Below are 25,784 nucleotides of genomic sequence, written 5' to 3' on the forward strand. Positions count from 1 at the left end.
CCCGGTTCCAGCTTCTCACTATCCAGGCGTTTCTGCAAAGCGGGAGGGGTCGAGGGAGGGGGGGCGGTTGGTGGGAAAAGAAAAGATGGAGCAGCAGCCAAGGATTTATAAAGCAAGCGGCGGAGTCCTGCAGCTCAGAGGCGACACAGGGGGAGGGAATCGGAGCTAACCGAGGAAGGAGGCTGCTGTTTCTGCTGCCGCCGCCGCCGCCAGCTGGGGCATAATACGGTAAATAAATACGAGCATGGGGATCCGCGTGTGAACGAAGCCCCACTCCCCCTCCCCTTTTGCTTTCGCTCCCGAGCCGGTGCTTTTTTTTTCTTGAAATTTCCCTCTTAAAATGAAGGTGCGTGTTATACGCCTGTGCGTGTTATACGCCGATAAATACGGTACATGCTTTGTTCACATATTATCCAAATTTTCATGATTAAGCAAGATTGATACATGTCATCTGATTACTCCAGCTTTTCCTCTTTTTTTACACTGGTGTGTTGAATGTTCAGCTGAACTAGGTTTCCAAGGGTTTTTTTACTCTTAATGCAACAAGAAATAGAGTTCAAAGAGAGAATCTCTGGTTTATTTAGGCATGCATCTAGTAGAAGAGCTGATATTTATCCTGACTTACGAAATAGCATGAAATTCGTTTGGACGGTTCATAAAGTACAGTACTAATCTCAAAGAAAATCTTTTTTTAAGAAAATCTTATTAAGAATTCGTAGGTCAATGAAAAGATGTACTTATGCGAAACTACAACAAGCACTTCTCAAATCTGCTTTGTAAGATTGGGAGAGTCCACAGATCAAGTTTAAAAATATAATTTTAAATACTATGAAAACGTTTCATGCTTTCCAATAAAAATCCCAAAAATTATAAAAGAGGCTATAAAAGTTAACTACAGTACCAACATTAAACTTTTGAAACTGCAAGTGATTTTATTCTAGTCTATCTCCTTATATTGAAAGATTGTGACTCTCAGAACAAAAAAACCCTAATAATTACTGCCTAACAAAAATTATATGGAAATCAGGAAAAATGTATTACAACCTAACAACTTTTATTCTATTCATCACATATATAATAAAACATTTAAAAAACAAAATTGATCCTTTAAAAATTTCAAAATAATTTACAGAATGATAGCTTGGTGCATGAGACAAAAACATTATTTGTTGTTGCAGACTTTAAGCAAAACTTGGCCTCAAATGTCTGATGTTGCTATTAACATTATATCATTTATTAAATTTTAATAAACTTACGAACAGCAGGATGAGAAATTGGGTTTGTTGCAAAATCATGTTTTTACTGCATAGGGATCTTCAATCATACTGATAAAGTGAATGCTATGTAACTTGTTTTCCATACTAATACTATTGCCGTGTATTTCATCATCTTGGTATCAATTCTTTGGTACAATGTTAAGCGTTAAAAGGACAACTGAGGATCCTTGTTAAATGGGAAAAAAGTAAAATGAAAGCATTCTGTGTGAATCTCTAAAACCAGAGAAAACTGTACTTCAGAGTTCTCATGGCAGAATCACTATAGCCCTTATTTTAAATTGTAAACCATCCAGAATCAGCCTAGAGTTGGATGGAACCAAAATAGAAGTAAATAAATAGAATCCTAGTTCTCTTTTACACATAATTGGAACTGTCCACAGGCTTTCATTTCTCCATCAATAATCAGAGATATAGCAACCCCAAGAGATTTGATGGTTATGGTCTTAGTTATTAAAAAGATAAAATAATAAAATAAAATAAAATAAGAATAAAGCCTTGCTGGATCATAGTACAACACTCTAGCAATTACAAACTATAAAGAAATTAGTGGGTTCTTTTTTATTTTAAAAAGCACGTGTTTAGGTCCCCCTCCCTATGACAAATTTGCTTCATGCTTTATTTGTGAAACAGGATAAAAAAGGGGGGGGGACACATCAACATCCACCTCACATAAGGATATTAGGGAACTTAGCAAGATGCAAGAAAAAGATAAAGAAGACAATGATAGAATCAGACTCATACAGTAGCATTCTTCAGGCTGAATAAATTATGAGATAGGGTCGCACATAATTACCAATTGTCTCAAAGAAATAGGTTCCAATCAGTCTACAGAACATCTTTGAAAAAGATACTTATTTGAAAAGTATTGGGCTTGATTAATCAGATTTTCCTTTTCTGGCACTTGGGACTTTTTCATTTTTCTATTGGCAGAGAAGGGGCGTTGTCTTACCTGAACGCCTTTTCTCAGCATGGAGATGGGAGAATCCACCAATGGTTAGCTCTGTCTTCCTGCCCATTAGACTAAGTCACTCAAACTTGCCACGCCCATCCTGGACCAGGACACACCCAGTCTTGACGAGGGCGAAAGCTAATGACAGTCCGACGTGTTGGCTCCCAGTCCCCTAACACTGGACCTGACGGACCCTAAGGGGCGGGAGTGGATTCTCCATCTCCATGCTGAGAAAAGGCGTTCAAGTAAGACAACGCCCCTTCTCCAGCATAGGAGATGGAGAATCCACCAATGGGACATACCAAAGCCTCACTGTCCCTATGGGAGGGAAGCAGTCAGGGCCGGTCTCTCATCCCTAGGCACCACCTGTTGGAGGACCCTCCGTCCAAACGAGGCGTCCGTGGAGGCAAACCTGTCCAGTTTATAATGCCTCACAAATGGGGAAGGTGAAGACCACGTTGCTGCCCTACAAATGTCCTCGATGGATGCCTGTGTGGCCCATGCTGCAGAGGTCGCCGCACTACGAGTTGAATGCACCGTAACACGACTTGGAACCGCCAGGGAATGCGACTGATATGCCCCCGCAATGCAGACCCTGATCCACCTGCCTATGGTCGAGGCAGACACCTTCTGCCCCAGAGAGGGATGGTGGAAGGAAACGAAGAGGGCTTCAGACTTGCGGAAGGCCACCGTTCGCTTGATATAGTAACGTAACGCCCTGCGGACGTCCAGTGCATACCATTGCCGTTCCAAGTCATGAGACGGCTCAAGGCAAAAATCTGGCAGTACGATTTCCTGAGCCCTATGAAAAAGGGTGTTGACCTTGGGAATAAAGGTAGGGCTATGAAACAGGGTGTTGACCTTGGGAATAAAGGTAGGGTCCAAACGAAGGACCACCCGGTCCCGATGAAAAATGAATAAGTCAACCCTAATAGAAAGCACTGCCAGCTCAGAAATCCACCTGGCTGATGTGATCGCAACCAGGAAGGCGACCTTGAGGGACAAGGACCACAGGGCACAGGTTCTGATAGGCTCAAAGGGTGGCTTGGTGAGGGCCTGTAGGACCCGTGGCATCTCCCAAGAGGGATACCTATGAACCACAGGAGGCTTGGTGTTGGTAGCGCCCTTGATAAAGGAGCGTATCAACGGATGTTGAACCAACGGCGTCGAGTTGTCAAAGGCAAGTAGAGTGGATAGAGCCGCCACCTGTCTACGTATGGTATTAGGCGCCAAGCTCCTATCGAGGCCCTCCAGTAAATAATCCAAGATCCTTGGAATAGTCAAATCCGAGATAGCCAGGTGGTGCCTTTCGCACCAATGGCAGAAATTCTTCCATGTGGAATCATATATGCGATTCGTTGCCGGCCGTCGGGAGCCCTGAATCATGGAATGATGCCTGGTGAATAGGATTCCTGAAACAGGATCCGGCGTTCAAGTGCCAGGCGGTTAACTGAAGCAACTGGGGTTCTGGATGTTGCAGAACTCCCTGGATGAGATTGATGCGATTTTGGGGAATCCTCCATGGCGGAGAACTGGAGAGATTCACGAGGTTGGCAAACCACGGTCTCCGCAGCCAGTGTGGGGCCACGAATATCACCTCCACCCGCTCTTGCAGTATCTTGCGGATAGCTGCCGGGATCAGAGGGAGAGGAGGAAACGTGTAAAGTAAACCCCATGGCCATGGGCTCTGGAGAGCATCCGCTCTCTCTGCCCCCGGAGACGGGAACCGGGAGAAGAATCTCGGGAGTTGGGAGTTCGCTGGAGAAGCGAACAAGACTAGAACCGGACAGCCGAACCTCTCCGATATCTCCGCGAAGAGGTCCGGGTGCAGGTGCCATTTGGAATGATCCATGGTCACCCTGCTTAAAAAGTCCGCCTGTCGATTTGCCTCCCAAGAGATGTGTTCGGCCCTGAGGGAAGAAAGGTTGGACTCTGCCCAGGAGCCCAACAACTGGGCCTCGGCCATGAGGGGCCTGGACCGGATACCCCCTTGCCGGTTCATGTGGGCCTTTGCTACCATGTTGTCCGTGAGGACTAGCACGTGTTGCCTCGCAACCCTGTTGCGGAAGTGGCAGAGAGCCAGGTGTATGGCTCTGAGCTCCAACCAATTGATGTTGTGCTTCAGGTCTAACCGGAACCACCGGCCCTGAGCCAACTGCGACTGAAGGTGCGCTCCCCAGCCGAACAGACTGGCGTCTGTCATAAGGGTGAGCTGAACTGTCATGCATGATGACAGCCAGCACACGCACAGCCTGCTGAATGGTAGCCAGATGAAGAGATGAGGCACCAGTTGAGGCCTGTGTTATAAAATCTAGAGGCCTATTGTATGATGCTTATGTAAAACACCACTATTCTGTTTATGAGAAGCCTCACGTAACGAATGGGACTTGTATTTGTGTTCTAGAAGATAGGCTTCTGTCACTATAAGGGACTGAACCGTCAACGTCTGAAGTGGGAGGTAAGAGTTGCTACTAGGCCCTGACTCTCCAGGGAGGGATAGGCCCCCCGGCTATGTCGGCCATTCAAAATGGCGGCCGTGGTCGCCGCAGCTCCCTCTAGATCAGAATGGAGGGAAACCGGACAGGGAAACGACCTAGATACAATTCTGACAGTCGTCCATCGAGCCAGGCAAGAGAGTAGTCCGAGGGCAACTGTGAACAACGGCAATGGCAGGCCACGCGGCTTCCAAAATGGCGGCCACGCCGATTGGGCTGTGAAGGGCCAGCAGCAAGACTACAGGCGAATGCCTGCACGATGCCCTAGAGGCCTGAGGAGACCGCAGGGCTCGAAAGAGGAGAACCGAAACGCCCACGAGGTAAGACTAATCGGCGATGGTGGTTGCCACGTGGCTGCCAAAATGGCGGCCACAACGATACGGTCGCAAAAGGAACCGCCCGAGGTCTCTGGGAGACACAGGGGAGCTGAGGGGGTTTCCTGGCTAAAGTGCTGATCCCAGCGCTGCAACGATGTGAGAGGGTGGGAGAGCGAAAGCCTCCGCTCTCACCAAGAGTTAGGAAGAAGCCCTAGCCTTCCAGCAGTCTGGCTGAAGCAGCGCTGATCCCAGCGCTGCTGAGCTGACCGAGGAGATTAAAGGAGAATCCACAAATGGAACAGATCTGTACAACCTGCAGCTAAGCTGGGAGCCAAACTTGTCACATCCGTCTGGGCTGGAGACTAAGTCAAGACTGGGGGTGTCCTGGTCCAGGACGGGCATGGCAAGTTTGACTGACTTAGTCTAATGGGCAGGAAGACAGAGCTAACCATTGGTGGATTCTCCATCTCCTATGCTGGAGAAATGTGTAGGATCTGAATGTCTGTTGAACCTTGCTATACTGTTAAGTGAGGAGCAGGCACACTAGGGCATTAGGATAGAGATCTCAAGTGCATACCGTCATACTATTATATATGATTAAGATTCAGCCTATTCAGCTGAACAAAACTACAACAGCATACAATTACCAGCTATAAATGTTTTATCAACTCTTCTTTTATGTCAGCTCTGTCTGTGATAAAGCTTTCCTCATTCATGATTTGATTATGGATGACAGGGCAAATCAGGTATATGTAACTGAATAGGGGGGGAGGTAGGGTATCTATTCACATGGGTATCAGGCTTGGTATCTAGCACAGCCTTGGGCAGAAAAAGAGGGACTGCTGATATAATTCACAAGATGGGATTGGTATCAAGAGGTCCTACTCGACAGATAGCTGGATATGAGACTTTGTTTATACAAATATTATATACAATGCAAAGTATCATTTTTACTACTAGATCAATATATTCCCTTTACTTTGCAAAAACTACATAAATCAGAAATGGTACTTCTTTTGAACTGTCAGATATGAGCTATTAAAACAATAAGCCCATTGTAAAAATATTGTGAAAATTACACAGCAAATTAGAATAAACTACAGCAGTAAACATTGACAATTCTTTGTCTGTGTCTTAGTGAATTCAAACATGTGGTACAGTAAAAGATGAAGTTACACAAGAATGCATGGATGTATGTTGGAAAAAGCAGAAAAATGAATCTGACAAATCAGCCATCAATGGACACATAGACTTAACAACATCGATAGACTATGCAAAAGAGACAATCAGCAAGCCCAAAAGAGAAAAAGGCTCCAGCACCTCCCCACCAGTAATCAGCACTCAGATCAGCATAGATTAGCTCCAAGGTCACCTTCAGAACAATGATCAAGTAAACAATACCCCAATCAAGAAAAGGAGCCATTAGTAAACAATCCAACCAAAGAATCCCTAAGACCGCCCCCACCCACACAGACAGGCAAGACACTAAAATATAAACAAACAGCAAACAGCACTCCTAACTAGCACTGATGATGTTACCTAATTAGGGCAATGAAATGGTCTGCAAGAAAACAAGCAAGCTCAGAGAGCACCCAGGACTCCTCAAGCAGAAAAAAGTAATCAAATTTAACATCTAAAAAATGCAGTTGTATTTCATATACCACTTTCCCAATTTTAATTTTTATCTTGTTTGACCTCTGAAGGAGAGTATACATAATAACTATACCTAACAAAAATGTATTGCAGGTAGTTCTCAATTTACAACAGTTCATTTAGTGACCATTCAAAGTTATGACACTGAAAAAAGTGACTTATGACCATTTTTCACATTTACCACCTTTGTATTATCCCCATGATCACAAGATCAAAATTCAGATGCTTGGCAACTGGCTCATACTTATGACCTTTGCTGTGTTCCAAGGTCATATGATCACCTTTTGCAACCTTTTGAAAAGCAACATCAATAGAGTAGCTATTGATTCACCTAACAACCGTTACTAACTTATCAATTGCAGTGATTCACTTAACAACTGTGGCAAGAAACATCGTCAAATGGGGCAAAAGTCACTTAACAAATGTCTCCCTTAACAACAGAAATGTTGGGCTCAATTGTGGTTGTAGGTTGAGGACTACCTATACTGGTTTATGTTCAGGTTAGTTTTATGGCTGCCAAAAGTACTTTGATTTTGATGTAATTTGCCAGCAAAACAGGATGCCAATTATTTTCTATTCTGGCAAAAGCTCATTTATGAAAGCATATTCTTCACCCTATATAAGCTGCTTCACCTTGGTCAGAAAATCATTTTTATATTCTGGGAATTAACTGCAAAATCAATTTCCTTCCCCCCCCCTCTCTCTGTGGTTCCAATGCTCTGAAGGAAATTTTTTAATGTTATTAACAAAAAACAAGTTTTCTTCATTACTTTGATATTGTTATGTTTACGCTTCTTTTCATTTCTCCTTTTTTATTGTTGTAAGGTGCCCAGAGATGGCAGTGAATAAATTTAATGAGTAAATAACCAATGATAGAATGAAAAATTAAATATTTTCATTTGTAAAACATACTATGCAAAATTAATTAGCAATATAAAAATATAGTAAATTAATAACAAGACCCAAAATTAGCTAATATGAATTAGTGCAACACTAATTTAATCTAAAAATTTTCTGATTAATAACCAGAAATAAAAAATAATTATTTATAAATTGATATTTAAAATAATCAATCTTAGAATAATTCAGAAATAAATACAGAAAATGAAATAATAAACCAAATCATTAAAATCATAATAAAAGCCAACACATTCTAAAACAGTCATCAAGTAAAATAAGTAAATAAAGGCATGTTTTAACCACCTGGAGCAAGTCACCTCCAAACTGTACTTCCAAAGGCAGGTAAGGCCCCCCATTGGAATTACAATGAATTTGTCTCCACTTGAGATTTCAAATAAGAAAATGTTTTTATACTTACAAGTTATTTCATTAAAAACAATGTCTAAATGCTTTATTTTTTGTTCGAGATAATACAATTTATAGTTAATATAATTAATTATTTTCTCAATTCGTACTTCAGCTGTTTTAAAGACATTCAGAAAGTATGTAAATTTAACATGGTATATATTTGGAAGAACAAAGCTAAAGGTCAAACAAGTACTGTATACTAAATCATATCCCAGTTGAGGTATAAGAAAATCAAACCAATGTGTTTTTTTTAAAAAAATCAAATGCAAGTTTATAATGCCATTTGTGAGATTGATGCAATTTACATTTTAAATAATCAAGATTTAAAGCAATAAAAACATACTGAAATTTTATAAAATACAAAACAAAAAAGATAAACAGAAAATGAAAGCAGCAATAAAAATTGGAGCAAAACTACAAAAAAAATCTCTGCCTAGCCCTAGAGCAAAAAAAGTCAATTAAGGACTGACTTTCCAAAGTAAAACTGCTACCTCTGAAAATGCCCACTCTACTTAACTACGTGTTGCACAGATCACTTCAGGAAATAGGCAGGAACATGTGGAAAGTTATGTTCTATTAGATACTGTGACTCCAAGCTGTGGAGGACTTTATATGTTAACACCAGAACTTCTATGTTAAATTGGAATACAAAATTACCTGGGAACCAGTAAAGATAATTATGAACATGTGAGATGTATTCCTGTCACCGAGTACCACCTTCTAGAGATTACTATCTGGGTATGAATAGAACCACATAAAGGATGTTCTGCCCAAACCTAACATGGACAGATTCCATTTCTCTCTCTGCAAAGTTTACCCAACAGGTCAACCAGAAGAGAATCAATATCAAAATCAGGCCTGTTACCTAGAAAGGGGAATTAGTTATTGGACTATATTTAAATTTTTGAATCCATTTTTCCCTAGGAGTGGTCTCATCACTACTTCTTACTTCCTCTTTTACTGCTTCGGGTGTTGAGGGAGATACTCATCACTACAGCCCCCTTTAATAAGATTATGCCCACTCCTTTGGGTAGGTAAGCCAACTGGATTCCCTTTCCTTAAGTCCTGACGTTCAAAAGTAAGTAAACATGTGGTTAGTCAAACTCAATCAAGCATATTGTCCGTATTATCTGAACTTACAACTAAAGTTTATGCAAAAAAATCTCACCAGTCAGGGTCATGTGTACTTTTATAGCTGAACAACTAAACCATGACTAATCTCATAGATTCTATGTATCTAGTCAACATGTCTCAGGGAAGTACCTCTTGTATAATCTTCAGTTAGGTTAAGTCCTCAATGGTCCTGGATGACTTACAAAAGTTCTGCTGGGTATTACTGAAAGAATTAAATGATGGAAGGACAAAAAGCTTTTTACCTCAATTACAATAAAGTAGGCTCAATAATGAGCTCTCACTATATAAGATTCATTTAACTCAACCAGCTTTTTAATCTACCAACCTGCTTCACTGCTCATAGTTAAGATGTATACTGAAAGACAGAATGGCCTACATCAGGGGTGTCAAACTGCCGGCCCATGGGCCGGATGCATCACGCAGAAGCCATGCCTACCCCACTGCCAGCAATGGCCAAACAGTCCCGATATGTTGCGTGATGTCACGAGTTTGACATGTCTGGCCTACATTGTAACAAGCTCGTAATCTGTTCCACAATCAGGCCTTGGCCATGTCTTTGTCATTATATCTAAAATCCCCTGCTTCCTTCTATCAAATTGATTTCTGTGCATTCATCTGAAGTCCATGTATCTACTGGCTTCATTTTGACTGAAGACTGTGTTAGCAGTGAAAAAGTCATTGGATTGGCAGAAATTGGTACAGAATTCTTCTGCTTCGTTTCTGTTTCCTAGATCATACAATCCTACTAGGTTTTCCTTCTTACTATTTCCATTTTGGCATTCCAATCTCCAGACATAAGTAGAATACCTTGTTGGCATCTTAGGTTGATTTTGTATTGAACTTGACCATAAACTCATCAACCTCTTCTTCTTGATCAGTAGGCTAAAGCATAAGTTTGGATAATTGGGCATATTAAACAACTGTCTATGAAGTACAATTGATTTGCCCAGTCACTGACTGTATTATATTCAGGTAGTGATTCTACTATATCCTTCATGACTATGAAAACGATGCTGCTCTTTGCTTTTCATGTCTTAAATAGTACATATGTATGATCTTCTCACTGAAACTGTCCGATTCCAGACTATTGCAATTGGCTAATGCTTAAAATATCAATACGTGCTAGATTCATTTCAATTATATGTGAAGCTTTTCCAAGTCCATGAGTCTTATATTCCATGTTACCTAGTGATCGTTTTTGCAATTTTGGATTTTCTTTATTTGCATGATAATATTAGCTACTTAGGCATCCACAAGGCTTTAATCAAGTTGCATCAAAAACACCTTTCTAGGTAGTCCTTGACTTATGACCATATTGGAGTCTGCCCATTACAGTTGTATGTCGTTGACAGTCATAAAGCAAGTCATGTAATGACCAGACCTATTTTTACGAAATGTTTTGTGGTGGTCGTTAAATGAACACCATGGTTAAGCAAAGACTCTGGTTGTTAAGTGAACAAGTGTTCGCTTTGGGTAATTTTTTGCCAAAACCCAGAAATAAATGTGGGCCGGTTACTGAGTGCCCAAAATGCAGTCCATGTAACCATGAAAGGAAGTGTGGCCATTGTAACTTCAGAACTGGATCGTAACTTCCTTTTGGGCGGTCAGTCATAAGTCTGAATGGCTGCTAAAGCAACTAGTTATAAATCAAAGATACGGGGCGTTGTCTTACCTGAACGCCTTTTCTCAGCACGGAGATGGAGAATCCACCAATGGGTTTACTCTGTCTTCCTGCCCAATCAGATCAAGTCAGCCAAACCTGCCATGCCCGTCCTGGACTAGGCTCTCCGAGTCTCGACGTGGGCGAAGCCACTGACTGACAGTATGACGTATTGGCTCACAGGACCTGAGAGGGTGGGAGTGGATTCTCCATCTCCGTGCTGAAAAAAGGCGTTCAGGTAAGACAACGTCCCTTCTCCAGCACAGGAGATGGAGAATCCACCAAAGGGACATACCAAAGCCTACTGTCCCTGTGGGAGGGAAGCAGCCAGGTCCGGAGTGACACCTCAAGGTACTACCTGTTGGAGAACTCTCCTGCCAAAGGAGGCCTCCACAGAGGCGAACCTGTCCAGTTTGTAATGTCGTATGAAGGGTGAGGGTGAAGACCACGTAGCCGCTCTACGAACGTCCTCAATGGACGCGAGTGGCCCATGCCGCAGAGGTAGCTGCACTGTGCGTCGAGTGGGCCGTGACACAACGTGGAACCAGCAATGAATCGGACTGGTACGCCCCCGCAATGCAAGCCCTCATCCACCTGCCAATCGTAGGGGCAGACACCCTCCGACCCTTGGAAGATGGGTGGAAGGAAACGAAGAGAACCTCAGAGTTGCGGAAGGCAGCCGTCCATTTGATGTAACAACGGAGTGCCCTGCGGACGTCCAGAGAATGCCATTGCTGTTCCAGGTTGTGAGATGGATTAGGGCAGAAATTTGGGAGCACTATTTCCTGAGCCCTGTGGAATAGAGAGTTAACCTTAGGGACAAAGGTAGATGCATAAGTCATCCCTGATGGAAAGTGGTGGTGACCTTCCACTGGTGAGCAAAGAAGGACAACCTCCCCCCTATGGGAGGGAACGCCCGAGAGTCACTTGGACCGTCGGAATGGACGTAGCCCCCCAAAATGGTCATTTGCCCTGAAACTGTTGCCTGGGCCTGGAACCCGACCTGTCAGCCGGGCGATCCTGCCTGGCCGTGAAGGGATGGAAGGGTTGTGTATTGCTGGGGCTAACTCCTGACCGAAAGGACTGCCTGCGGGCGTAAGGGTTGGCCCGTCTGGTGAGGTGGGTAAGTACCTTCTGTTTGTCCTTGTTCTCGGTCAGGTACGGCGACAAGGCTTCCCCAAATAGCTTAGCATCCTGATACGGCGCAGCTGCCAGGCGCCATTTGGATTTAGCGTCTGCATGCCAGTGCTTTAACCAGAGCATGCGACATGCTGTTATGTTGGATGCCATGGTCCTGGAGGAAAACCTGGCAGCGTGTAGAGTCGCATCGGAAACATATTCCGCGGCTGCCACTAGCTTGCTCAGGTCCTGATATGTACGAACATCCTCCGGGGGGGATCCTGGCTTGGAGCTGATGGAGCCAAAGGAGAGATGACCTGGTAAAAAAGGATGCTGAAGTGGCAGCCCTGATAGCCCACGCCGCCGCCTGGTGGGTCCTGCGGAACGCTAGTTCCCATCTCCGGTCCTCCGTCTTTAGCGCCTCAGACATATCTCCTGAGATAGTGGTAGAGGACAAGAGAGGGGCCAAAGGCTCATCCACTGTAGGCATCTCCAGTGCGTCTGCCAAGTCTGGAGCAACGCTGAACAGTTTTTTATCATTCCCACTAGGGAGGGGAAAGGTGCCAGGGGAGACCCAGTGTTTCCGGACCGCATTGAGGAATAGAGGGGGATAAGGTACGTGGTATTGAGTTACTACCGGTTTGGTGAAGACCGGATCTGCATTTGAATCGGGTGCAGTTACTGCTGGGGTAGTTCGATCAGGGCCAATGTGTGCCGTAGAACTAGTCTTACAAAGTAAGGGAAAAAAGAGAGAAGGGTTAAAAAGCCCCCCAAATGGCGGCGGGTCCGGGTGATAGTCCTCCTCCTCTGACCATGCGGCATCTAACGCTTGGTCATACTCTGGAGGGGATGAGAACCTGCTGTATGAAGATTGGGACGGAGAGGGAGGCCCGTGGTATTCCGGTGCTGCAGACTGGGGGAGCGGAAGGGAAATCACAGAATCAGCCCAGGGCATGTGTGATGACCTGGCCGCGAGAGCCCGATCCACTGCCTGAGCAATTAAAGCCTGAAGGCGATCCTCAGGGGGGAAGGTGTCAGACTCGGTTACCCTGAGTCCCGCGGCCATGGGGGTAAAGGTTGCCTCTGGAGCCGGGCGTTGGGGCTGCTGTACAGGTAGTGATTGGTGGGTGGTGATGTCCTGATCCGGTTCTGGTGGAGTAGGAGAAGTGGGAAGTCCCACTGGCGACCAGAAGCCTTGGGCAGAGGTTGAGGGACCCAGTGGTAAATCGAAGAAAGAGGCCTCGGCTAGTCCAGCCTCAGCCCTGGCCTGCTTTTGTGCTTTGGAGAACTCCTTCTCCAGAGCCTGGTGTCTCCTGCTGGCCTGTTTCTCCGCCAATTTGGAGATTTTCCTCCCAGAGATGGCCTTGGCCGAGATCCTACCTGATGCCTCCTGGTTGGGGGACCTGTGTCGCTTCCGGCCCGAGGAAGGAGGTGAGGTGTCCTTGGTCTGGGAGGCAGTGCTGTCCTCCATCCTGATGAGAGTGTATCTCAGGAGTACTGAGAGGTACCCCTGGCAGATGATCGATTGACAGGTAGGAATTAAGGGCAGGGGATGTTAATGATCGCCCTGCCCCCCTGGTCACCGGACCGGTAATAATCTAGATATCCGGTTGCGTCTACGTCGGCAGCAAAGTCACTGGGGTGACGACAACCAGCCTGCTCATAGGAAGCGCAGTGTTGCCAGGGCCAGCGAGGTGATGACAACACAGTTTGCGTGGCGGGCGGATCTGTGGAGGTGGCAAAAAACCACTCGCGTGGTGATCACAGACCGATGCCCCGCCCGCTAAGTGGTGACCAGGAATGGAGACACCAGATTGGCCTAAATTTGGGTCCAATGGTTTTTGCGCTCCAGAAGAAGTAAAAGAAAATATGTGTATAGTTAGGGGTGGTACTTTACCCTCAGGGAATCCTAAGCCCTTTCAGGGCAAATCCTGTTGCGATCACCAAAGGTCCAAGGGAATACGGGCCTTCAGGCCAATGATACGGCAAAAAAACAGCTGTTCAAAATGGCGGCCGCGGCCCGGTCTGGCTCCCCTGTGTGAAATTAGGCAAAGCTCTATTAATCAGAATGCGGGGAGGAACGAAGTCAGCACACCCCACTGTGTAAACAACAACTCCTGGGGGAGACTGAGCAGCTGGGAGCAGCAGAGAGGAGGACCCCCTCCCCCCGTCGTATCCCTTGGCTCGAGAAACGGCGGCGGCCATGCGGTTTGCAAAATGGCGGCCGATTCTCCCCCTCAAGCGGCTGACAACGAAGAGAGGTGAAAGCGGCCTGCACGCCTAACAAAAAAACAAAAAAAAGGCCGTCCGGTGAAGTGAGAATCCGAAAGTACTGAGGGTGAAAAAACGCCCGATCCGGCCATTGTGCGGCCACCGAAGCTGCGGCAGTAAGCTCCGACGAAAGGGAGGCCGATGGGGAGTCTGTGTGCGGGGAGGGAGAACGGAAGCCTCCATTCTGCCTAAGTATGCAGGGGGGATTAGAGATGACTAACAGTCAAGCTGAAGCAGCGCTGATCCCAACGCTACCCAGGAAAACTGCGAGTAAGGAAAATCCACCAATGGACTCTGATCTACCTGCCTATGAGCCAAACTTGCACGTCTGTCCTGGGCAAGATCAAGCCAAGACTGGGAGAGCCTAGTCCAGGACGGGCGTGGCAGGTTTGGCTGACTTGATCTGATTGGGCAGGAAGACAGAGTAAACCCATTGGTGGATTCTCCATCTCCTGTGCTGGAGAAGTGTAGGTTCCCTGAAAGATCCTCAGCTCTCCCTCAATAGTATATTGACTTGAGGGGATTCATTACCCAGCACTGTATCATCAATCACTATCAAGTATATCTACATGGTAATTTATCATTGTGTTCTTATGCATATACAGGTAATTCTCGCTTAACAAGTATTTCAACAACCATTTGAAGATACAATAGTGCTAAACAAGTTGGTATTCATGATCAGTCTTTGAAGTTCTAGTCATGCCACTGTTCCCACAGTCACACGTACAGAATACAGCCAATTGGCAACCAGCTTGCAATTACAGCATCAGGGCCCTGCAATCACATGATTGCCATTTATGATCTTCACTGCTGGTTTCCAGCAAGCAGTCATTGGGGAAGCTGGTGGGAGGTTGCAAATGGCAACCACGTCACACTTAACTGCAGAAATTCACTTATTGACCAAAAGAAAAAGTGGCCAAACTGCCATTGGTGAGCACTGCTGTCATGTGACATCATATTTTATGATCTACACAAATTCCAGTCTCAATTACCAGCATTAACCGAGGACTACTTGTAGTAAATGATGCCTCTGTCGTTGTCATTAATGTAATAATCTGACTCTATATTGCTGCTGCCCAGTACAGATGTCTGTTTTAGCTAAAAACTGGATGATCCACCTACATACCGTGTTTCCCCAAAAGACCTACCCTGAAAATAAGCCCTAGCTTGATTTTTGGGGGTAGGCCTAATATAAGCCCTACCCCCAAAATAAGCCCTAGTTTGGGGCAGGGTGCATGCCTAAAAATCAAGCTAGGGCAGGGGTGGGGGGTAGTGGAGCTTACCATTGCAGCCAGGTCTCCCATGGATTAACACTTGCCTTGCAGGCCCACTTCTTCTGCGGCCGAAGGAGCAGCTTCATTCTGCAGCTGAGAATGGAGTTCCGGCCTGCATTTCGCAGTCAGAGGCCTTACGGCCGCAGAAGTGGGCTGGCTGGCTGGGGCTGTTGGTGCTGCCGCCACGAGGTAAGTAGAAAAGACACCCCCTGAAAATAAGACCTAGTGCCTCTTTTTGAGGCAAATAACAGCAACAACACCAGGTCTTATTTTCGGGGAGACACGGTATATGACCCTTATGAGACTACATTCTTTTGTCATATGCTCCTGGCTTTCTTTCATATGCTCCTGGCTTTCATTACCCACCAGTACACTATAATGAGGCAGCACTGCAGAACCAGGGTTGATTTAAAATGAAGTATTTTTCCCCAGTTTAAAACAAATCTTGTTTCTGCTTTGTGCATCTTATATTGTGAAACGAATATGAAATATGAAGTGTGATGCAGTAATAACAATATAGAGAACTTTGCATCTTGACACATTTAAGAAACTGAGTACTGTATTCTCACTCCTGAACTATTCTCAGCATATCAACTATATATTCACAGTAAAGGCCATGAAAGGAATTCAGGTTAGAGATTCAGCCGGAATCCAATTAAGTTTAGACAGTTAATTTTAGACAATATAATTAAGCCTGAGGGTGGTGTGTAATTTATGTTCTGAAAGCAAACAGTGGAAGCATATGGAACCATGTACAGATAGATAGTCCTTGACTTATGATCAGCTGCTTAGTGGCTACTCAAAAGTTACAATGGACCCTGAAAACGGGACTTAGATTCAGAGCTCTGACGTCTTGCAATTACCTGAACACAACTTATGGTTTTGCCAGAAACCAGTGTATACCTCCAGTTTCCAGGAAAAAACACATTATAGAGAACAAAAGGTTTGCTTAATGACCACAGTGTTTGCTTTAAATGTTATAATCGGGCACAATCACATGGTAATCCACTATATTACCATCATAACGTATGACCAAAATTGTGGGCTCAATTACAGTCATAAGTCAAGGACTACCTGTAACTACAAGGTTAAGTAAAGAACAATGTATTGACATGTTACGTATTAACTACTTAAGGAAAACAGAATGCAGTTTCAGTCAATAATATTTTTCAATGCAAAAGCCAAATTTTAGGACATTGAATGACATTGTAAATATTAAGACCAATCACTCAAGAGCTTAAAAACTAGTGAGGGCAGATGCATATGTTTAAGTATAAAATACTCAAGTAACTAGTTGTAAAATTATTTGTACACTAAGAACAGAGATGTTTCTATGAGCACATTTGATTAACTAAAATTTTCTGCCCCCCAAAGTATGAAATGAGAGATAAGGAATTTCTCCTCATTACCATACCCATCTTTAGTTTTTATTTGACAACATTTTATCTCCAAGCCCTCTCTCATATTTCAATATATTTTATCTCTTTTTCAACCAAGAACTTCACTCACACAGTGGACAATTATTGTTTAAAAATTGAGAGAAACAAGCATTAAGTATATTTAGAAAGTCAGAAGTCATTCACATCAGTCTTTAAATATTCATCTTCAAAACTTCATGGATGTAAAGTACTTTTAGATAATTGGATCACAAGAATATAATTTTATTCTCTAATAACCTATTTGTTCTAACTTCACTTTTTCTTCCTCTAGCAAAGAATTAAGAATCAATTTAAACAAGAGTAATAAAGTATCAACTGCTATCTAGAAATCCCTAAATCTGTAAGGTTTACAGCACTCATTTTCCTTCTTAAATACATTTTTTTAAATCTTGCTCATTCTGTCAATAGAAAATGGATGCTAGGAGCTTCCTAGATTAGTCAAGAAACCTAAGTTAAACACTTTTGTTCTAGCACAAGTTAATTGTACTGACCTATAATCCAGTAGACTGTTTTATAGCAATAAACTGAAAACGAGAAATGCAATCTGAGATTTTATTAATGAATATCAATATCTATCCAGAAAGCCTTTAGGTTTGTGGAGGAGCAACTATTGTGGGATCCTCTTAAACTCATGTTTTTTGCTCAGATGGACAGATCATAGCCAGGGAGGCTTTTGTCCAGGTAAGGTTGATATGATGGTGTGCCAACTGCAACTTATCTTGATGAAAGGTCTTTATGACGGTAGCTCATGTCCTCATAAGCATTTACCTAATTTACTGCAATGCCTTTTAGAATGGTGCTGCTGAGAAGTTTCAATTGGTCCAAAATGCAGCAGCATAATTCTTGTTGACATGACATCCATGCTTCAGACCCTATATAGCAGGGGTGTCAAACTCAATTTCATTGAGGGCCGCATCAGCATTGCAGTTGCCCTCGGGGGGCCAAGTGGATGTGGCCAGGGTGGGTCCGGCCTACTGGGTGGGCGTGGCCGGAGTGGGTGTGGCTTGCTGGGTGGGCGTGGCCAGAGTGGATGTGGCTTGCTGGGTGGGCGTGGCCAGCTCTACATCATTCGTGTCAAGGGTGCCTGGGCAGGAGTGGGACAGATTTGAGGGTCTCTGGCAGAAAGGGGTGGGACCAGGGCAGAGCCCATCAAGCCGGATATGTGAAGTAGGCGAGGGTCATTTGCTGGCCACTTCCAGACGGTGCATTTCTTCATTCCTAACAAAGGGTGACACCTCCCAGCATGCACCCAGGGGGTGGGGCCGATGCGGCAGGGGCTGGTTCCTCGCTGTTTAAAGACGGCCTTGTGGAGCTAAGACTGAATGCATTTCAGCATAGATGGCCACCACAAAATTGTACATTGGCTCCCGGCCGGCCTGGGCCAGGGCCAAGGCAGCAGGGGCCGTCCCCTCACTGTTTCCAGGATGGCTTCGCGGGCCACGTGAAACCACTTCGTGGGCCGCATCCGGCCCGGGGCCTTGTGTTTGTTGACATGTCTGCTATATAGTATGTATCATTTTGCCCGATAAAGAGTTCTCAAAACTCAAAAACACTGCATGTTATTAATGCTAATTTGGTTGGATCTAATGGTGCAGGGTCTTCTACAGAAGCTGGCTGCTTTTCCTCATGGACCAATGCAGCCACCATCTGGTTTTCTCCTGCAATGTAGGCATTAATCATGGAAATGAGGCCTAAAACAAACAATTCCCACAGACTTGATACAATTAAAAACTACAACACTAAATGCTGTCAAATCGATTAACTATACAGCCTAGTCTGATATTAACCAATACTAAAGAGGCATCTGCTATAGCATCAGCTATACTTCATACAATAATCCACTGATCTCTCAAATACAGAGTTGCTTAGGAAAACAAGCAGAGGTCTTTCCAATTATTTGTTCTGAATCAATAATACAGATACACTATATATATAAGGCACATTCATATGACAATTTAAAAATGCCCTTAAGACATTTTCAATACAATACCTATAAATTCAGGCAAATGCAGCCAATCCAGAATAACAGTTGTAATTTAAAACAATAGGAAGGAACAATACTGTTTCTATTCAGTGCACTTATACCATGATGAATAAGAAAACATAATAAATGAAGCCATTCCTAGTTTTGAATTTTCTTGAATAAGCATGGGAGAAAACAGGCCCTTGTAGATATGTGTAGAATAATTAATTTTTAAACAAAAGATTAAAATTGAAAAACTTGCAGACCAAAGTCACATTAACATAGATATCTGTAAAATGGCATTTTTATTAACAATAAAAGTATTTTTTTCTAGGCACATTTTTGATGGCTGATTTGACTGCAATAAACAGTTCGTATTCATGTAAGATCAGAACTTTAACTAAAAAGGACATTTCAGATAATTAATCACAGGTATGAGCTCCCAAATTCTACATCACATAATACATGTATTGGGTGATCCAATATACTTCAGAAGCGACATCATTTCTAAAAAACCTTTTCACTTGTAAAACTCTAAAACTGCAAACTTTCCATATTGCCACGGCTACCTACTTTTCATCCTGAACAAGATAACTTGATAATGTCTATTAAAGGATACTACTGTAATTGAAATGAGTAGCTCTGGGAATTTCAAAGATAACCTTTCAAAGATAGTTTTAGGAGACTCAAGACATTTTGAGATCTGATTCATAAGACAGGAATGGGAAAAAAGTCTATGCACTTAAGCATCTTGAAATATTGCAGACTGGAAAAATGATGTCCTTTATCAGCACAGAAAAGAGCAAAACCAGTCAGAATGAAGGGGGGGGTGTGACACCATAAGAGCATGTCCTGAATCATCTTCATATTCTATGATAAGGATGGGAAATTGATGGATGTAAGATGTGTTGGACAATAACTGTAATAATCCCTGATCATCTATCACACTACTTTAGATATTTGTCAAAGGTATTTGGAGGACACCAGGTTCTACACTGCTGCTCTTAGGAACAATTGATTCAAAATATGTATATGATCTAAGATCTCAAATCAGTAAATCAAATTTGTAAAACCACTATTAAATCCTTCTATTTATGTAGCAATTAAAATAAAGAAAAAAAAACTGCAACAGATTCCTATGCTTCCAAAAACTCAAGTAGAAAGTGCCAGAGCAAATTGTCACTGTAAAGACATATTCTAGACCAGTTTCTCAATTTTGGCAACTTTAAGATGGGTTTATTTCAACTGCCAAAATTCCCTAGTATGCGGGCTGGGGAAATTCTGGGAGTTGACACCGCCAGCATTGAAAAATGGTGTTCTAGGTTCTCTTCTGAATTTCCACCTATTCCCCATGCAAACAATTAAAATACTGTCAACTTCCAGGATTCTAAAAAAGTGAATATTGAAGTCATTATTAACATCAATTACATCACTGCTTTTTTTTTACTACAGGTAATCGTCAACTTATAACCATGTATTTAGCACCTGTTCAAAGTTACAATGACACTGAAAAAATGACTTACCACTGGTCCTTGCTTACTATCATTAGAGCCTCCCCATGGTCATGTGATCAAAATTCAAATGCTTAGCAACCAGCATGTATTTACAACAATTGCAGCACTCCATGGCCATATGATCATCTTTTGTGACCTTCTACACTTGTTTCTGTTAATGGGGAAAACTGAATTCCCTTAACAACTGCAGTAATTCATTTAACAACCATGGAAAAAAGTTGTAGGATCAGGCAAGACTCATTTAACAACAGCTTTCCTTAACAACAGAAATTGTAATCTCAATTTTTGGTTATAAGGCAAGGACTATCTGTTGCTAAGCACCTGAATTTTGATGAGTTATCTGCCAGGTTGGATTTTAACTCTCATCTGTTGCCATCTACCATGGCAATATATTTTAAGAACTGCAATCTATAATACATGGAGGGCCCGCCTCCATCAGAATGTAATTCATATAAACATCAGATATATTTGTGAATATTGACTACTTAATGCTAAGCAGTTAACATTATAATGATAAACACCTAGGGCCAAGTTTTCCATAAAGATGAATGTTCAGATTTGATTATTCATTTGAGGAAAAGAATGCTCCACTGATACCAGATATATTGTTATATTTCATATATGGAAGTGTAGTCTCATATATTGCCATGTGTAATGCAAAGCAAATTTTAAACTACACTCAAAGCAAATGAAAGGGAAAATTGTCTCCCCAAAAATCAGTTTCGCCTACATGATCAATACAGTCACACCTTTGTGACTTTTGTGTGTCCAGAAAATGATTTCCTGAAATCCTAGAGAAAGGGTAGCTATGTTGCAGGTAAATCTGCAGTGAAAATGGAAAATTTTATGTATGACAAGCTAAATTGTAATTGTAACAATAATTCTGTCAATTCTAAAAGGTTCTGGTGACAATTTCAATAGTTCATATTTGCAATTATGCACAATTGGCCTATCTAAACACTTCATAATGGAATTAATTTTTTAATCAAAATAGAGTATTTCCTTTCCAGTAGCAGCTTCTTTTTCAGTAATCTACAATTGTTTATCCTTCAATATAGCATACAAACTATCAGATAGTATTGATGACAGCAAGCTAATTTGAGTAAGATTCATTAACCTCTACTATCTCTGCTGGGGTGATGGAATTGAGAAAGGAGAAATACAAAGTACTTTCTTTTGTAGAAATATTTACTTCAAGAACATATCTGAATTAAATTTCTGAACTATCACATACCAGCTGTTTGGATCAAACAAAATTCCTGAAATAAGACATAAACTGGGTTGTCCATTTCTAAGCCTTCTAAGTAAGTTGCAAACATGTTCTTACATATATACTGTATTAAGAATCAAGATGAAAAAAGTAAATTAACTACTTTATACAAAGTAACTACACAGTCAGGGAGATACCTGGTTAGGTCAATATAAGCATATCTATATATATAATATAAAAATACATATAATGATGACTCAACCAGTTTGATAATTGAGCAGGATTTCCAAGTTTTATTTTCTTGTTTACCCCAAACCAACCTATCAGTTTAGGATGAGAGGCTGATTAATAATACCAAACAAAATATTTGATATTGTAAGTTTTATTAGCCACCTAAAACTGCAACACATCTCTAAAATTAAACAAAAACAGGAGCTGATTGTGCCATTGCACAGTAAGCATCATGCACTTTACAAAATCCAGTTAATATGTTACATAAAATTATTTTTAACTATCTAAATAACATTAGTGAGTTATCTCTGACATTAAAATGGGCATATTTCACATTTTGAAACTGCTCTGGAAAGTGAGACAGCATATTAGAATTTCAGATTTCATTCATTGAAGTTTTTTTTTTTTTTAAAAAAAGACCTCCTAGGAAAGGTATCTTTTATATTAGTTAAGTAACAAGATGCACAGCTTCTTCTGCTTTTTCTAAAGAAATACGTGTATTTAAGACCACAACAGAACTTTTTGCCTCATGCTAAGCATTTTATTTTGACTGCATAGGAAAAGGACGGGGAAAGAGAGAATGGAAACGTGTGGAGAACATGTGAAGGGAAGAGAAAGTTGAGGGGAATCACAAGGTAGGCAGCTGAGTTTTAAAACGAGCCGTTAAGGGGTCAACGGCCGGCAGCGCGTACAATCTGGTCACAAGCTGCTATCTCGACACGGAGGCCGACTGCGGCCTGGCTAGTCAGGATGCGGCGCCGCGCCTTTCCCGATCAGGTTACAAAACAAGAGAAACGCTGGGAGCCAAGCAAGGACCAGTTCCAGCTACGGAAACAGCCAGCCAAGCGTCCGCTCTCAGTGAGTCTGGGCGAGCCAAGGCAGGCACAAGGCGACCTCTCCTGAAATGCCAGGTGGGGGCGGCGCTAGGAGAGGAGCAGCGCCAGACCGGGCCTACGGGAACCGCCGCCTTCAGCAGGCGGGCACGGCACGAAAGGCGGAGCGGCCGAGAGGCGCTCCTTCCAGAGCCAGCCAGCCAGCCAGCCTTCCCGTCCCCCTCACCAACTATCGCTGCCTACCAGCCGGCTGCCTTCCAGGCCCGGGCCGCAGCCGCTACCACCACCGCCGCTTCCCCCTCCTGCTCGACGACAAAATGGCGACGGCAGGAAGTATCATCAGCACCCGCCCCGCCCAGGCTCCCTCACTGCGCCACCCGCGCACTAGACCGGACTCCCCGGCGCGGAGAGTCTCCTCTCTTTCGACGCACGGACAGAGATCTACCCCTGGGCGCAGCCATCCGGACAGCCGGCAAAGGCGGGAAGCGCTCTGGAAACGGATGCCCAAGTTCCTAGCGGTATACGTGCTGAGGACACGGACAGGCTTACGATAATCACGTATCCTACAGGGAAAAACGACGCTCTTACGCAAACTCCGCATCCTCTCCAAGCGCTCCTCAGCACCTACCGCAATCCGCGTAACCGTGCAAAATACCAAATCGACTACCAGGCAATCGCCCCGAATGCAATTTGTCCGGTAACTGCGAAATACACATAAAGGCAAACAGGGAAAATGCTCCTTTCACTCTCAGAAAAACCCTAGGAAAAGCTCCATCACCAAACGGAACGGCGCAGATTCAAAAGACCTTTGCGCAATAGGCCCCGGCGCAAAATACGTAATCCGCCTGACGCAACGGTCACATTACGCAATGCGGGTTACGCCGGCAAAGCAACGTAATTGCCCAAGGAGAATACCAACCTCCGCAGCCTCTCCCGGCCCGGCCCAGCTCTTACCTGATACCAAACGATAAACCGGAGCAGGCTGTGTTGCCACCAATCGCCTTATCCGAGCAAATACCGTATAGCCCCGGCCACAGACAAGGCTCCACACTCCGCCTGGAGGGTCGAGTACCACAAGAAAAAAACGACTAAAGCAGACCGAGCGACGGGCAGCGGGACCAGCAACGGCGGCACTACGCTGACCTCACCGCGCAGCGCGTGACGTCATCACGTAACAAGCCCCGCCTCGCGTAAAACAGAGGACTTCGAATTCTCTGCCTTCAGACACGCCTCTTGAATCGAACAGCCGTGCGACTGGCGAGAAGTGAGGTTGCTTTCATTTCTGCGACGGGACTCGCGAGCGAGCGGGAAGTAGAGTTGACGGTGCCTCCGTATTTAAAAGATCTCTATTGCTAAGGGCACTGCCTTTCCTTCAATAATGTCGCAGTCACGAGCGGGGTTTCCCCCCCCCCCCGTCATTCCCTCTTAGCTTTCTCTCCAGCACGAAACCAGCCCTCAACAAGCCGGAAGATCAAAGTTCCTCTCCCGCTTGCCAAGATGCAGCATTCCGGATGGGTCCGTTTGTGAGCGCCACATTAGATCAACGTCCCGAATTCACGTGCCGCCACTTTGTCTGAAGGGTTTTAACACGGCACTACTCTTTATGAGCTCTCTGCTGGTTCCGAGGCCAATTTTCTTTTTGCTTCTTCAGCTGAGGATTCACTTTCCCCCCAAACAGGGCTCCCAGATCCGACCTGCAAAAAAATCAGGACGACCACTAGATGGGTTCGCGATTTTTTTTTAAATCTCTCTGCTGCCCTCTAGTGATATCTTCAATTTTTTGCTCTCCACCTCTGAAGATCCGACGGAGGATAAGACACGGAAGCGCGTCACTGGTGCACACACAGACCAAACAAGCCTTTCTGTCAGGAAGCCTTCCCGCCGTGCAAATGTACTGATTTTGCCGGGAAACTGCTCTGAATCTGAGGAAGCAACGCCTCTGCTTAAGAGTATCGAGGGAGATTCTCGGTCATCCATGTTATAGTTGTCCCAAAGATGCTTTTTTTCACCAGGCAACTGGATTTTCTTGTTTTTCCTTGGAAGGCGTTTCGCTTCTCATCCAAGAAGCTTCTTCAGCTCTTCTCTTCCGCTTCTTGAATGAGAAGCGAAACGTCTTCAAAGAAAAACAAGAAAGTAGGGTTGCCAGGTGTCCACTATTTGAGTGGACAGTCCACTTTTTTCACATTATGTTCACTATTTTGTTTCACAAAATAGTGGACATGTTTTTTATTCAAAAGCTTTATGATGAAATGGTACGTAATCTAAAGCTGTACAGTCTACTTTTTTTACTACTTAACTGTACAGTCTACTTTTTTTACTACTTAACCCCCCCCCCCCCCCCGCTTGTCCGCTATTTTTTGGAAGCAGACCTGGCAACCCTAAAACAAAGTCCAGTTGCCTTCATGGAAAAAAAGCATCTTTCGGCCCCTTGGAGCGGTTGCTTGCAAGTCTCTCTCCTCACCCCCTTCTCCACAGACCGAAGCTTGGTCTCCCAAACGCTCCTCTTGCTTCAGCTCCTTAAGAGAAAAGGGCATCTGTGTAATAAAAGGTGCCCTCACTCAATCCTCAGCATGCAGACCGACCGGCGGAGCGAAAGGAGCATCCTTGTTGGCGCCAAGGATTTTGTAACCATCCAGGCACACTTACCTCCCAGCCTCCGAGGCTGTGGCACAAAGGACGAGCGGCCGCCTTGGAGCGGAAGCTTTGCAAAGCGGGCAAGCAGTGAAAAACGACGCCTGCTTTCTCCTTGACAGTTTAGATTAAGTGGCATTTGGAGGGTTGCGAAACGCTAGCCGACCGGCCGGCCTGCGTCGTTCTCCTCTCCGTAGAAGGGGGAAGTGGCGGCCCGGCTACAGTTAATCACGAATCACTCAAGGTGCCAGTTCGTAAGCATGCCTTGATACCCAGTGCAGGTAGTCCTCCACTTACGACCACAATTGAGCCCAACGTTTCTGTTGCTAAGTGTAACATTTGTTGGGTGAATTTTGCCTCCTTTTACGACCTTGTCACAGTTGTTGAATGAATCATTGCAGTTAAATTAGTGACTCGGTTGTTAAGTGGATTTGGCTCATTCGTTTACTTTGCAAATGCAGAAGGTGGCAAATGGTGATCACATGACCCTGGGACACTGCAACCGT

The 25,784-nt window shown here is 43.9% G+C and overlaps 1 protein-coding gene across 1 annotated transcript in view; it reads right to left on the reverse strand.

Moving 5' to 3' along the window:
• BRD4 (bromodomain containing 4) overlaps nucleotides 1-23,799 on the reverse strand; it is a 105,686-nt gene extending 81,887 nt beyond the window's left edge. Inside the window, exon 1 of the mRNA XM_015830639.2 lies at nucleotides 23,602-23,799. The gene's annotated coding sequence lies outside the window, so the exon portion shown is untranslated. The remainder of the gene's footprint in view (nucleotides 1-23,601) is intronic.
• Between the last annotated feature and the right edge of the window lie 1,985 nt (nucleotides 23,800-25,784).

This window comes from Protobothrops mucrosquamatus, unplaced genomic scaffold (genome assembly GCF_001527695.2).
Source record: "Protobothrops mucrosquamatus isolate PMUCROS unplaced genomic scaffold, P.Mucros_1.0 scaffold_247, whole genome shotgun sequence".
Classification (NCBI taxonomy): Eukaryota; Metazoa; Chordata; class Lepidosauria; order Squamata; family Viperidae; genus Protobothrops; species Protobothrops mucrosquamatus.